This window comes from Syngnathoides biaculeatus, chromosome 14 (genome assembly GCF_019802595.1).
Source record: "Syngnathoides biaculeatus isolate LvHL_M chromosome 14, ASM1980259v1, whole genome shotgun sequence".
NCBI classification, from domain to species: Eukaryota; Metazoa; Chordata; class Actinopteri; order Syngnathiformes; family Syngnathidae; genus Syngnathoides; species Syngnathoides biaculeatus.
Genome location: NC_084653.1, coordinates 24,881,251 through 24,894,969, shown reverse-complemented (window position 1 = coordinate 24,894,969; position 13,719 = coordinate 24,881,251). Strand labels below are relative to the sequence as shown.

Here is a 13,719-nt window from a genome sequence, read left to right as displayed (position 1 = left end):
ACCGTCGGCGTATTTTCATCTGCAGATACGGTAACATCGCTATGGGTGGAACGCGCTAAAGTGCTGACTGACGCAAACTGTCCGCATTCTTTCTGCAAAGACGTGCAGAAAAGGAGAGCGTGGCAACGGGTCAAGTAGGGTTCATTTTTTTTCTTTTTGATCGCTGATTGATTGAAGTCGCGGAATCGTGCGCCACTGTCGCTCAGGTGTTTTGGAACAGAAGTCACACGGGGGTCTCGCCAGACTTGTCCGCGAGCGCTTAAAGTTTGTACGCGGCCGTGCGAGTCCTGCTTTCCGCCAGCGACCTCGCGGCTATGATAATTTTCCTGGCGCTCACGTGCGCTCGCCCGACGATGCAAAACGGGCACAAAGGGGCACATTGAGAGCGGGGATCTGCTAATCTGCGGGGTTTCGCAATAACATCTGCGGACGTACTTCAAATCCAAACATCCCCTCGGGTGGGGGGGGGGGGGGAGCCGGCAAGGTCACGATCACGAGACGCGGGGTGGCAAAACAAGATGGCTCCCCCGGGGCGGCGTGCAGAACGGCACGGGAAGATAAAACAATCTCTATTTGAAAACAGTTAATGGGAAGTAGAAACAATATCTTTTTTTTTTTTTTTTTTTAAACGGAAGCCTGGCCTTGACAGCATATTAAAAATGGAGTCCAGTAAGTCACGCACAATATTTATCCATGCATCCATTTTTGTAGCCGCTTATCCTCACAAGGGTCGCGGGGAATGCTGGAGCCTATCCCAGCTGTTAACGGGCAGGAGGCGGGGCACACCCTGAACCGGTTGCTAGCCAATCGCAGGGCACATGGAGACAAACAGCCGGAATCGCAATCACACCTATGGGCAATTTAGAGTGTCTAATTAATGCCGCAGGCTCCGGCACTTCCTGCGACCCTCATGAGGTTAAGCGGCTAAGAAAATGGATGGATGGATATCTTGGGGTATGGGCGGCACAGTGGATCAGCTGGTAAAGGGGTGGCCTCACAGTTCTGAGGACCCGGGTTCGATCCCGTGTGCGGAGTTTCCATGTTCTCCCCGTGCCTGCGTGGGTTTTCTTCGGGCTCTCTGGTTACCTCCCATCCCAAAAACACGTAACATTAATTGGACACTCTAAATTGCCCCTAGGTGTGATCGTGAGTGCGTCTGTTTGTCCCAATGCGATTGGCTGGCAACCAGTTCAGGGTGTACCCCGCCTCCTGCCCTTTGACAGCTGGGATAGGCTCCAGCACTCCCTGTAACCCCCATGAGGATAAGCGGCAAAGAAAATGGATGGATGGATGGATGGATGATTAATGTTGCAGGTTTTTGGGATGTGGGAGGAAACTGGAGTGCCCGGAGGAAACCCACATAGGCACAGGGAGAACATGAAAACTCGGGATCGAACCCGGGACCTCAGAACTGCGAGGCCAACACTTTACAGCCGATCCACTGTTCCGCCCGCACAATATTTATGAAAGCTCCAAAAACTATTTGTTTGCCTTATTCCGTGCCAACTTTTGGAACATTCAGCAAATAAAAATGTTGGTAACGTAAATGCTAAATGACGAGGTTAGCATTAGCATGTGACATCATTTGCAATGAAATCACAATGATACCTCGGGGACAATATAAAAACTAGATATTGACCCCTCGGGGATTGTGGGTGGAGGTCAACGTAAACAAAAGTAGCCTTGACACATTACTCAAAGGAACCAAAGACTGCAACTCCGAACAATACAAGGAAACCAAATGAAACAACGTGACGTTTTTAGCGCCGCCACGAAGCGGATTGGTCAGCGGGGGCCTGCGAGTTAGCCAGAGCGCAAAACCAACGGGATGGAGGTGAAACAGACCCTCCCGAACGGGGATCGGGTTTTGAAAACAACACAATTTTGCTCAAGTGGTTTTCGTATGGTTCACTTTCAGAGTTCCTGTCGGTTTGGGGTCATTGAAGACAATTGATACTGATTCTGTTTTGAATTAATGTCGCAGATATTTCAGGGTGGAATCAAACTTTGTCGTCAGGATGGAAATTAGGTTTGCACCCCCACGTTTTACGCGGGCTTCGAATCTCCTAAACTTTATGCCAGCAACCCTTAAACTTTGTTGTAACTCGCCATTACGCCGAGAAGTCATGAAAATTTGCTTCCTTTCAAAACAGAACATAGAACAGAACATTTTCAAATAGATTTGACTTTGCCTTCCTTACCGACGTCATCGCACGATGGCGACTATTTGCTGATGGAAGTCTCTAAGTTGCGTTTTGTATTTTTCTGTCTTTTATCTCTCCTATACAACTTTTATTCCTCACACGTTTCTGTATTTTTAGTTTAAAAATTTGTCATCAGCATTTTTTTTTTCTGTACATGTAGTAATGTTACAATTTTGAGGCCATTTTTTTTTTTCAAATTTGCTATTGCTGTTCTACAAGATTGCATTGTTGCATATTTATTTACATAGACTATTCGGTACTTTTTATTCAAATATATTTTCTTGAGGCGGCACGGTGGATCAGCTGGTAAAGCCTTGGCCTCAAAGTTCTGAGATCCCGGGTTCGATCGTGTGGAGTTTGCGTGTTCTCCCTGTGCCTGCGTGGCTTTCCTCCGGGCACTCCGGTTTCCTCCCACATCCCAAAAACATGCAACATCAATTGGACACTTTAAATTGCCCATAGGTGTGATTGTGAGTTTGATTTGCTGTTTGTCTCTATGTACCCTGCGATTGGCTGGCAACCAGTTCAGGGTGTACCCCGCTTCCTCCCCGTTGACAGCTGGGATAGGCTCCACCACTCCTTGCGACCCTCGTGAGGATAAGCGGCTAACAGAATGGATGGATGGATGTACAAATGTTACAATTTTGAGCCAATTTTTTTTTAGGCTCACATTGCTATTCTGTTGTTGCATATTTGTTTACATAGACTATTCTGTACTTTTTATAAAAAATATATATAGATATTTTCTTAATAATAATTTTTTAAGTCGAGGTGCTGAACCTCTGTGTAGTGTGTAAACTTTATCAGTGCTCTGTAAACCTTTTTGTAAAGGTCGGTAACCTTTGCTGAAAGCGTCGGACTTTTTAAAATGTAAGCGACCTCTCGTCAAAGCACTTCCGGGTCATCTCGCTCGGACAGGAAGGGACGAGACACCCAAAAAAGGCCGGTAAGTGGATTTCATTTCACTTAACTGCAATCTTTCTTGCACTGCGTGAACCGGGATTTGTTCTCATTTCCTGTTCTTTGAATTGATTTTATTTGTATTAATTTTTTTTATTACTCAATCGATGGTATGCTTATATGTATTTTTGTTCTATTTGACTTGTTTGGAAAGGGCACGGTGTGACAAATACTGAACAAAGCTCACGCGAGTGATTCGATTAAAAGCTGTGAATCATTCGGACGGGTCACATCTGAGTCCAACAAAACACCTGCAGGAGATGATGACGGGATGACGCTCGCAGTCCGTTTGCATCATCGAGAAGACAAAGATGAGTTTCTTTCTCTGCAGAACACGTACAATCTTTCACAAGCACTCGCAGTTGGCGTCGCGCTTCACTAATTAGCCAGAGTCCCGACCGACAGAAGGGCCCGATCGTTTGGGCGCCGGCCGTCGCTGATCTCGCTTGATTTTTGCGGTGTGAAAAGCATCTTTGTCCGGCCGACGGTTCGCCGTCTTTGTGTTCCCGAGACACAAGGGCCTCTACTCTTCTCTGCTAATTGGCGCCAGCGCCGTGTCCGCGGCACTCGCCTGCGCCACGTGCCCTCGTGAGCTCGTGCGTCATCAAAAAAATTATCGCGGTGAGGAGAGCTAAGCGTGCGTCCATGTGCCTTTTTTTTTTTTTTTTTGTAAATTTGCCCTTTAGGGGACTTGCATTCCTTATTTTGCTGGTGTCTCTTGACTTTGATCGAACTTTCCGCAATGGTTTTGCTGAATGATGAAATATGAAAAGGACAATCTGCAACGTGCACTTCAACATAAGATCAATCTACTCATATATATATGAAATCCATACATCCATTCTCCGTGACAGGAGTCAGAAGCGGTGCGCATAAATCACTCACATTCTCAACCTGTGCACAATTTGGAATCTTCATGGAAAGCTCCGCACCAAAGATGGTCGGAAAGGGGACTCAAACCCAGATCTGCCCCACTGGGAGGCAGTTGTGCATAACACCGTGTTGTCCAAATGAATCCCACATATCCCATCCATCCATTTTTTTTAGCCGCTTATCCTTACGAGGGTCACGGGAAGTGGTGGAGCCTATCCCAGCTGTCAACGGGTAGGAGGCGGGTGGGGTACACCCTGAATTGGTCGCAAGCCAATCGCAAGGCACATAAAGAGAGAGTCGCACTCACAATCTCACCTATGGGCAATTTAGAGTGTCCAATTAATGTTGCATGTTTTTTGGGATGTGGGAGGAAACCGGAGTGCCCGGAGAAAACCCACGCAGACACGGGGAAAACATGCAAACCCCACGCAGGTGGGGCCGGGATCGAACCCAGGTCCTCAGAACTGTGAGGCCAACGCTTTACTGCTGGTCCACCGTGCCGCCCATATCCCCAAATATCCATCCATCCATTTTCTTTGCCGCTTATCCTCACAAGGGTCGTGCTGGAGCCTATCCCAGCTGTCAACGGGCAGGAGGCTGGATACAGCCTTAACTGGTCGTCAGCCAATCGCGGGGGCAAATAGGGACAAGCATCTGCACTCACAATCACACCTATGGGCAATTTAGAGCGTCCAATTAATGTTGCATGTTTTTTGGGATGTGGGAGGAAACCGGAGTGCCCGGAGAAAAGCCACGCAGGCACAGGGGAGAACGTGCAAACTCCACACAGGCGGGGTCGGGATCGAACCCGGGTCCTCAGAACTGTGAGGCCAACACTTTACAAGCTGAGACACCGTGCTGACCATATCCCAAAAAAATTTCAAAATATTTTAATTTATGACTCAGTTTTGAATCATACTCTCAATGTGAGCCTCAATATTTTGGTTATACTCTCAAGCCAAGCAAAATCCCGGGGTTCAAAAATGCCCACAAAGTTGTAAAAAAAAAAGGCCAAGAGTAAGCATTAATGCTGGTGTTTTGCTTTTTCTCGTCTTATTCAGAACAATAAAACCATGTGCGTCATAGTAAAAAATATAAAAAGAAGTGAACAACATGACACAATTAAGAATGGAATGAAAATGAGAAGAATAGAGGTGGAGCTGCAAAATAAAAAAAAAAAGTCCTTAACATAAGGACTGTTTTGTTTGCTATCCAGTCAAGTCCAATTGAAGTTATTTTTTACACTCCTGTGATACGTAAGAACGTTCAAATATGACTAAAATCCCTGTATAGGTAATAAAAGGATTACATTAAATGACATTTTTATTTTAAATTCCAACACGTTGAAAGTCAGTGACTCCAAAGTAGCAAAAAGTATTGGAAACAGCTCTCAACATGATGTATTGCAGTTCTATGGAACAACAAACTTTGTATTGGATCCAGTTCGACTGACGTTGCCATTTTTGTCCCCTAACATCGATTTCCAATATCTCTTCCTCCCATTCACCTTAATGGCATCAAATGAAATGTAAAAAAATCCTCAAGATAAAAACAAACAAAAAAAAAAACAGGTTAGTACTTTGAGTGCTCGTGACATATGGAACTCATCTATCGACGGAATATATAATTTGGCGAAAGAATGCATTGTGGCGCACTATCAGCACAAGGCGTGCTGATACAGCAATCGCGTGGCGTCACTTTCTTATCTTGTGATGTAAATACCTGCCCGCGACCCGTGTCCGCACACAAGGTAAAAAAAAAAAAAACAACAAAAAAAAAAACGAAGCCTTTGTGAACGCTTTGCGTGCGCAAGAGCCCCTCTGCACACCAAAGCCGTGTGCGTCATAACCTGGATCAGTCTATTATCCCGGGTTTGGGGGGGGGGGTGGATGTGCGCGGCTTGCGGGGCGCCCTGGAGGCGATGGTGAAAATTGCACGAACCACAGGAATGGCGGCGGACGCGCAGGCTCGTCAAATGCCGATAAGAGTTAATCCTGCTTGCGTCCAAGATACTTTATTTTTTTTTTTTTTTTTACCTCGTTTCACATTATATGAATTTGAACTAAAAACACAACCGGCTTTTTTTTTTTTTTTTTTTTTATGAAATCAAACAAAAAGTTGGCGACATGTGTTTCACAGTGTGCAGAACACACACACATATATAAATATATATAACCATATATGATATATGTACAGTATGGCGTGCAGGGCAAGAGTACTGCTGACTCACATGTACGCACACACAATCTAAACCCAACAGGGGATTTATAAAATTGAGCTGCTTATATTAAAATGGATTTAATACATCACACAATGCGGTTAAAAAAAAAAAAAAAAAGATTGACTCATGTCTAAAGGAAATCCAGCCAGGGAGGCTCCACAAAGTCAGAAAACGTCTGAAGCCCGTGTGAGAAAGCGGCAATGAAATAAGGATTGCCAAAATTGTCTGATTAAATTATATAGTACCACAATTTCCGGCCTATAAATCGCAACTTTTTCCACACGCTTTCAACCCTGCGGTTTATGCGGTGATGCGGCTAATTTGTGCATTTTTTTTTTTTTTTTCTAACGGGGCACTGGAACGGAAAAGGTAAAAGTGAGACCGGTGCCGAGGAAGTGACTTTAACCGGTCTGGACCTGTTAGCGTGATACCGCCGTGTCTCAATTATTTTTACCAGTATGTTTTTTTTTTTTTAACCGGCCCTGTTAGCACGCTAGCGTTATCGCGGCGGGGCTAGCAATTGCCGCGGCGGTGCTGGCATTAGTGTTAGCGTGGCTGCGCTAGCGTTAAACTCTCCGTGTACCGTCTTTCTTTGTAAATATCTCGTCTTTCAATGTCGGTTTCAATGCCGGCACATGCGGCTTTTACACGGCTACGGCCTACGTATGCACCAAATGGTATTTCCTTCACAAATATACTGGGTGAGGCTTATAACCAGGTGCACTCTGTAGGAATTACGGTAATCCTTTTGGGATACAGTACACTGTATAAAATGGGGGATGGAATGCGGCATCACTGTGGTTGTGAATACTGGGTCGCTAAAAAAAAAAAAACAACAACAAACTATAACGCTGTTTTTTAACTCGGTTCAAATATCTTGCAGATGTCAGAAGTAGGCTCATCAGGTGAAGAAGTAGGAAGAAGGTAGTACTGCATGTATGTAATCTGGCTACCATGCTAAAGAGCCTTTAGCCCTTTTCAGTACTTCTCACCAGGGTTCAAATTTGCGTTTAGGATTCTCTTCCTTTGATGTTGAAATGGGATCAAAGCAAAGATGGTTGGAATGTGGCACCCATGTGGGATTTGGGCCCACCTAGGGAAGCAAGAGTTAGTGTACCGGTAACTGTGCCGTTGCTATAGTGATCTATGTGATCTGGCTACCAGGCGTCACTCCACTTTTTCAGTTCAGTTGAGTCTTTTGCAGTCCATTTGACAAAGGTTCCAAAATCTGTTCCGTCCGTGGTTTCAGACGTGAGATCAACAGGAGCGAGGCTACCCACTTGGTAGGACTGGATGGTTGAAATGGGACACTTGGCGGAGACATAGACTGACGGTTACCCAATAAACTCCGGTTCAAATCGGCGTTGATGTTTCCCCTCAAATTTTGACAACGCAAAAGACCGGGGGTTCAAATAAAACCCACGTTAGGGGTAGTCAACTTCAAACATCGCTGGTGTCAGAAGCTGACCAGGGTTTTGGGATTCTGGAGACGAGCCTCGTATTAGACGAGCAGCATGTCCGTAAGGGAGAACGTGTGTGACGGCGTGTTCTACATTCCAGCTATGCTCGTAATGTAGCTAAGGCCTTTGGTCTTTATCAACTTAAAAGACCAGCGGTTCAAATCCAAGTTAAGATCACTTCTCTTCAAAAGCAAGATTGTGGGGCGTATAATGCAGTTAGGACAATTCTGGGGAAGTGGTTTCCTTTGCGTGATTAGATCCTGGAGATGCGTGAAGAGCTGGTTTGTTTGAACCTCTGGAATGGGCTGGTAGTGTAATGGCGTATGCCACATGATAGCTGCATGGAATCTGCATTGAGGCGCCAAAAGTGGCACTGTCTGCCAACGCAACATGTCGGTACCAAGGACAAATCACGAGATGGCCTTGAAAGTTCACAATGGAAAAGTCCGGTTGGGAATTGAGTTTTATCTTTCCAGGTGTTGAAGCGTCTGCTCCTGATCTCTGCTGCTCGGAGTCCATATGGTCGGTCAGCCGGCCCACCTTAAACCCGGATAACATTCTCAGCGGCGGGAGAAGTATTGGCGTCGGTCTTGATTTTGGACGTAGAAAAAGTGCTGATTTGTATGAGGACCCCTTTGTGGTTTTTGCATCACCTTCCAAAGTGATGTTGTTCAGTCCCACGAACAACCTTATTTTTTGCTTCTTTCGCCCGGCGTCACCTTTCACATTTCGCCGAGGAGAGAAGCAGAGCGACGTGTTTTTCGTTTGTGGCGCCGGCGATGTTGCCAGAGAGGCGTCTGACGGAGGAAAGAACAGCTAAGCGAGGATTAGGAGTCTTTAATCTGGCTAAAGGAGGGTGTCCGAAAAGCCCGCGACGCCACTTGGGACATCTGCGCGGCCGCCTGCTCGAGCCACGTGATCGCCGGATCAAAGCGGGAAAACGGGGAGGAGTCCGCAGGCGGGTGGGGGGGGGGGGGTCATCTTGTACGCGCCAGGACCAAAAAAAGGCATGCAAGGCACCGGGGGGTCGAGAGGTCGCTCTCGCCATGTGTCACGGGGATGAGTCGCGCACATTACTCATCTGGAGATGTAAGCGCGGCGCCAGAACGAGATCACGATAAAAAGGGATTTTATTGCTTTTTTTTTTTTGATCATCTGCAATAAATCAACTCAACGCAACGTCTTGACGAGGTGTTCGTCCGCGCTTGACGTTATCTTCTACACGAAAGCGCTCGTGCGATCGCGCCAAGAAAATGTGCAAATAAGCACATACACCCACGCACGCACCGCCCGGCACATACTGTTCTCCTCTCCCAAATGTCACTGATTTGAAAAGTCCTGGAACAATAAATCCAGAGATTTGTGCTCAGATTTTCTTCATTATACCCCCCCCCCCAATTTAAAGTGCTGATTCAAAGTACAGACTCATTCCTGGACTGCTGCTCGACCGTAGATTTGCTTATATTATAACATTTTTTCCCAATTGCAAATCACGGAAAGGCAAATGATCTGTTCGAGTCAAACTGCGGCTCACGTAAAACTTTTACTGGCATTCCAGACAAAGTTATACTTGAGACTTTTATCATTCTTCAAAAAGATAACGCCGCTGTCGGTACTTTGAATGTACGTAACGTCGCTTTTTATATTCTTCTAAGGATGGAACTCGGCGTAAAAGACGCTTTCCAATTTCCCCGCCACAAGTGCGGAACGTGCTTTCCCGTGAGCGGTTTGTCATGAAAAATGCTTAATTTCGCTCATTTGTGGAAGTGATCACAAAAAAAAAAAAAAAAAAACGTTATCGTCTGAGTAGTTTTGTTGTTCGTAAAATGAAGTGTCAGATTGTCAAGGTACTTCCTTTTATTCCTCGGCCCAACCGGGCAAACCCGGACCACCTACCGTTATTCATTAACCTGCCCAACAAACAGCCTTCGTGTTTCCATCTCGGTTCAATCCTCCACCCCCCCCCCCCCCCCGCCCCGACCCCCTCTCAAACAGACCACCCATACTTCACTTTATCTATGAACGTTAGCGTTTCTGTTGATAAAGAATATGAGTCACTCAGGGTGGGGTGATAAACTGTCAGAATAAATTCTAAATGAATTGGTAAGGCTAATTGCTGGACTCCAAGGTGAATTTCTGTACATTGGCAAGGACATAGAAATCATGTGCCATGGATAGAAAGAGGGTTGGAGGTTGGAATCCCTTCTGTGAATGAACAAAATATGGAATTCAGGACTGGTTGCTGAAGAGATCTTAGTTGTCTTTGTGCCGTGGGTCGTGCCCATAGATGACGTCGTGGATGACCATCCCTAAGACGGAGGTGACATCTTCCAATCATCCAACTGACTCATCCACCTCTGTGAAGGAGGGTCGAAGGTTTGAGTCCTGAAAGGAATGAAAAAAGAATGTAGGATTCAGGACTGGTTGCAGGTAAGATGCTAGTCTCATTTGTCCCTTGAGTCATTTCAAGTGGATGAGGTCATAGCTGACTAGTTCACGACTGATAATTCTTACCATACAGCTTGTGACTCCATTTTTCACAGAAGCTCAACCAATATTTGAAGCTGAAGCTGAAAAAAAAGTGTGTTAGAAGTACACTAATATACCGCTAGCCCGTAGGCTAATTCTACTACTGAAGCATGCAGTCGGCTAACTAGAAACGCCGTCACCCCGCAAATTGACAATTGACTGAACATCTCGGTGTCGTTATTTAAGTTCCTAAATGAGGACTTGACTTCACGGACGTGCCCAACTGCCCCTGTGCCGGCTAAGAGGATCCCCGGAAGCCTATTAGCCCGCGAGCTAGCTGGTGGCTAATACCTCTCGCTGCAGTTCGGAAAGCCCCCCGCGATGACCCATTGACATTTATTCCAGCCACCGGAGGCTTCAAACGGACATATTTTTGCTGATCCAAGATGTACTTTCAGATATTTTTAATCGTTGAAATTTGTCAGATTTGGGCACACTCTTTTCTGTGTTGTAGCAAATTTTATTTTGGAGTGTCAGTCAGGAGGACAGAAATTGTAGATTTGAGAGGACCGGTGACATTCTACTGTACCTCTAATGGATTGATGCAGGAACAGACTTCACCTATCACATTGTTGTTGACGTTGTTGTTGTTGTCAGGCAATTGCATTGTTCAGTCGAGTTCTAGTTCCAGGAAGGCAGCCACCTCCTTCGGGCGTTTCCACAGGTCTTTGTGGAAGCCGCTGCGCAGTTGAAGATGTGCTGCGTGTCGTGAGGGCGCTGTCCGCATTTCGGGGAGAGGTTGACGATAGTATTGTCGACACGAGCCAGATAGTCATTGAACATTCAGCGGAGTTGCGATAGTTTGGATCTAGTGTCCCGCGGAAGATCGATTTCGGTTTTGTCCACCTCGGAGTAGGGTAGCCACCAAGGATGATGACCGTTTTGTAGCCGGTACTTCAACCGCCGTTCGGTGGAGCCTACGTAGCCCGTCTGGGTAGGCTCGTTCTGCGAACACCGTGTCGGTGAGGATCTCTTCGTCGATGTCTTGACGGTATTTACGAATGTCATGGTGAACTAAGCGCGGTTGATATGGTTCATTTGACAGCCGATGGCACGGGTGTGCGGGTGTCTGGTAACATAGCAGCTACCGCCGGGCGAGTAGTTCGTTGTGTTGCTTCACCGGTAGGATTTTGGTCTCACGATGGAGGTGGTCCTCGTTAGCCATGGCCAGGCAGTCGGTGGTGACTCTGCCGAGTCTGGAGCTTCTTCCAGTGCGATGGCTTGCGGGAGGGAGACCACACTGCACCGCCGTAGTTCAAGATGGACCTTCCGATAGTTTGATAGTTCGACGATGGGCTCAGCGCGCCAGAACCGGCCCGCCCAACGATCGTCGAACCCTCCGAGCAATGGCTACCTGTCGCACTGTGAAGTTGCAGTGCAAAGTACTTTTTGCCTTGAACAGCAACCACAAGAATAGCTTTTGTGAAATATATATTATTATATATTCCATAGCTTGTTTCTGTCCAAAACTTTGCCTCTTAACTTTGAAAATCCTCTCGCTGTAGCACCGCCGTGTCACTGATGTCAGCTTGAATGCGGTTCCCCCACCCCCTCCCTCCCGTCACCCACCCCCATTCTTTCTCTTTCCCTCTCTGGTTTTTTCATAATATGTATGGACCCCATACTATGAGTCAAATATTATTATCGTAGTGTGATACCTTTATGCAATTAAAATCAGCAGCCCTAATTATACTATCATGAAAAAGGAGGCGGGGGAACTAATTATCCTTAAAGACTGACAATATAATAGGTTGCAGACAGGGTGGCTGAGCGATATATTTTTCAAACTGAACGTCCCCCATTTTTCTTTTCAATCTCCCTTTCGTCACGCCGAGCGTCACGGGAGGCCGGCCCCGCCTCCTCCGCCGCCGCCGAGCAGACGGCTCGGTCCAAAGGAGCAATGATGTCAGCAAACCTGCGTCAAAGTCTCAGGGGCACGTTTTGCAATCCCCCACCCCCCACCCCACCCCGAGCTTGGCCGAGCCTTCCGTCGAGATCGCGCTCGAGACGGATCAAGTCCGCACCACCGGCCCGCAGGGTGGGTCTTCGAGCACGAGCCTCCGTGTTGTCGACCAGCCAGTCCAAATCCTTTCATTGCACAGAGGGAAAGTGGTATGCACGCTGCATAAAAGACTCTTCCACCATTCTCAAACAACCTTATTCAATAGCGAATTGTATACTATCGTAGACACTCACCACCTCCTGTGTGTATATATATATGACAGCCTTTGTTATCCGGATGAATTACGTCAGCCACAAACGGATACTACACTGCTGCGGGTCAAAGCCAAAAGGAAATGACGCTCCCAGCTATTTCTTCAGAAAATGAAAACGGAAATTTGCTGCATGTAAGAACTTGGCGGGATGCACATTAAGCAACAGTATTTTTCCGTACAAGCCGTCCTATGTTCACGATTCCGCTGTCGATCGCTGACGTATGCTAGCACGGCGTGATTATGCTAAATGTTTATACTAAAAGCATTTCTAGACTACGGATATTAAACCATACAGTATACTGGAAAAACAGTAATGAACATCATCTGCTGTGCTTAGCAACCTATGGACCTTTCCGAACTGTCAATCACTCGTACAATAATAGCCAATCAGATAGCCGCATTGTCTTGACACACCCCCGCCGCCACGAGCAATGCTGACAGTAGTGTGCGCTTGGAAAAGTTAATGTTACGAAGAAAATTGTCCTTAAACGCGATTGGGGAACGTGCAATTCTGATGAACGATATCTGGCTAGGTTACAAGGGGCCCGCTTCATTCATTTTCCAAAGCCTAAAATAGAGTTGACAAAGTGTCCACGATGGATTAAGGCTTGCGTAAAAGCGCAAGTACAACTAAATATGGATAATATCAACGAACACAAGGCTGTATGTTCCGAGGTAAGTGAGGGAGAAGTATCTTGGGTTCCATTACAAGCCAAGTCTATGGTACTAAGTTCATCACCATTGTTTAAATGTCAAAAATCGAACCTAACTCACTTCTAAAGACAACAATGATTTTACTCGTGATCTTTCCAAGTAAAAAGTACTCACCCTGCTTTACACACGCAGTACGATTCCACGATTTTATCCTGTTGGATTTCAATATGAAGTTTGCGAGGCGTCAAATGTTTTTGCATCGATTTCGCTCTAACTGACATTGCATACCGCTCCGTCCAAAATCTTAATTCCGTGTACATATCCATGCGTCAAATAGTCGAGACCTCTCTGTAGAACTCTCTTGGACAAGTCTGATGCATTTGGCAAAAAAAAAAAAAACATACCGCAATATTATCTTGAATACGCGGTAGAGAATCTACTCCAAACATGTTCTGTTCAGTCGCCATTTTGGAAGCTTGTGGGACGTGGCTAAGGGGGCGGAGCTTAAGATCACCATCGGAAAGGTCCATTATTTCAATCTTGGATATCGTATGCTGTTACCGACGTAACCTGGAAAAGAAAAAGTCCCTGCGATCTTTGTC

General features: G+C 46.2%; 1 long non-coding RNA gene across 1 annotated transcript; it reads right to left on the bottom strand.

Moving 5' to 3' along the window:
- Positions 1 to 9,746: 9,746 nt before the first annotated feature.
- LOC133512227 (uncharacterized) lies at positions 9,747 to 11,753 on the bottom strand. Its single transcript, XR_009798138.1, has 3 exons — positions 10,777 to 11,753; positions 10,233 to 10,288; positions 9,747 to 10,103 (listed from the first exon to the last, which is right to left on the bottom strand). It is a non-coding gene; the product is annotated as an uncharacterized LOC133512227 (long non-coding RNA).
- Positions 11,754 to 13,719: the final 1,966 nt, after the last annotated feature.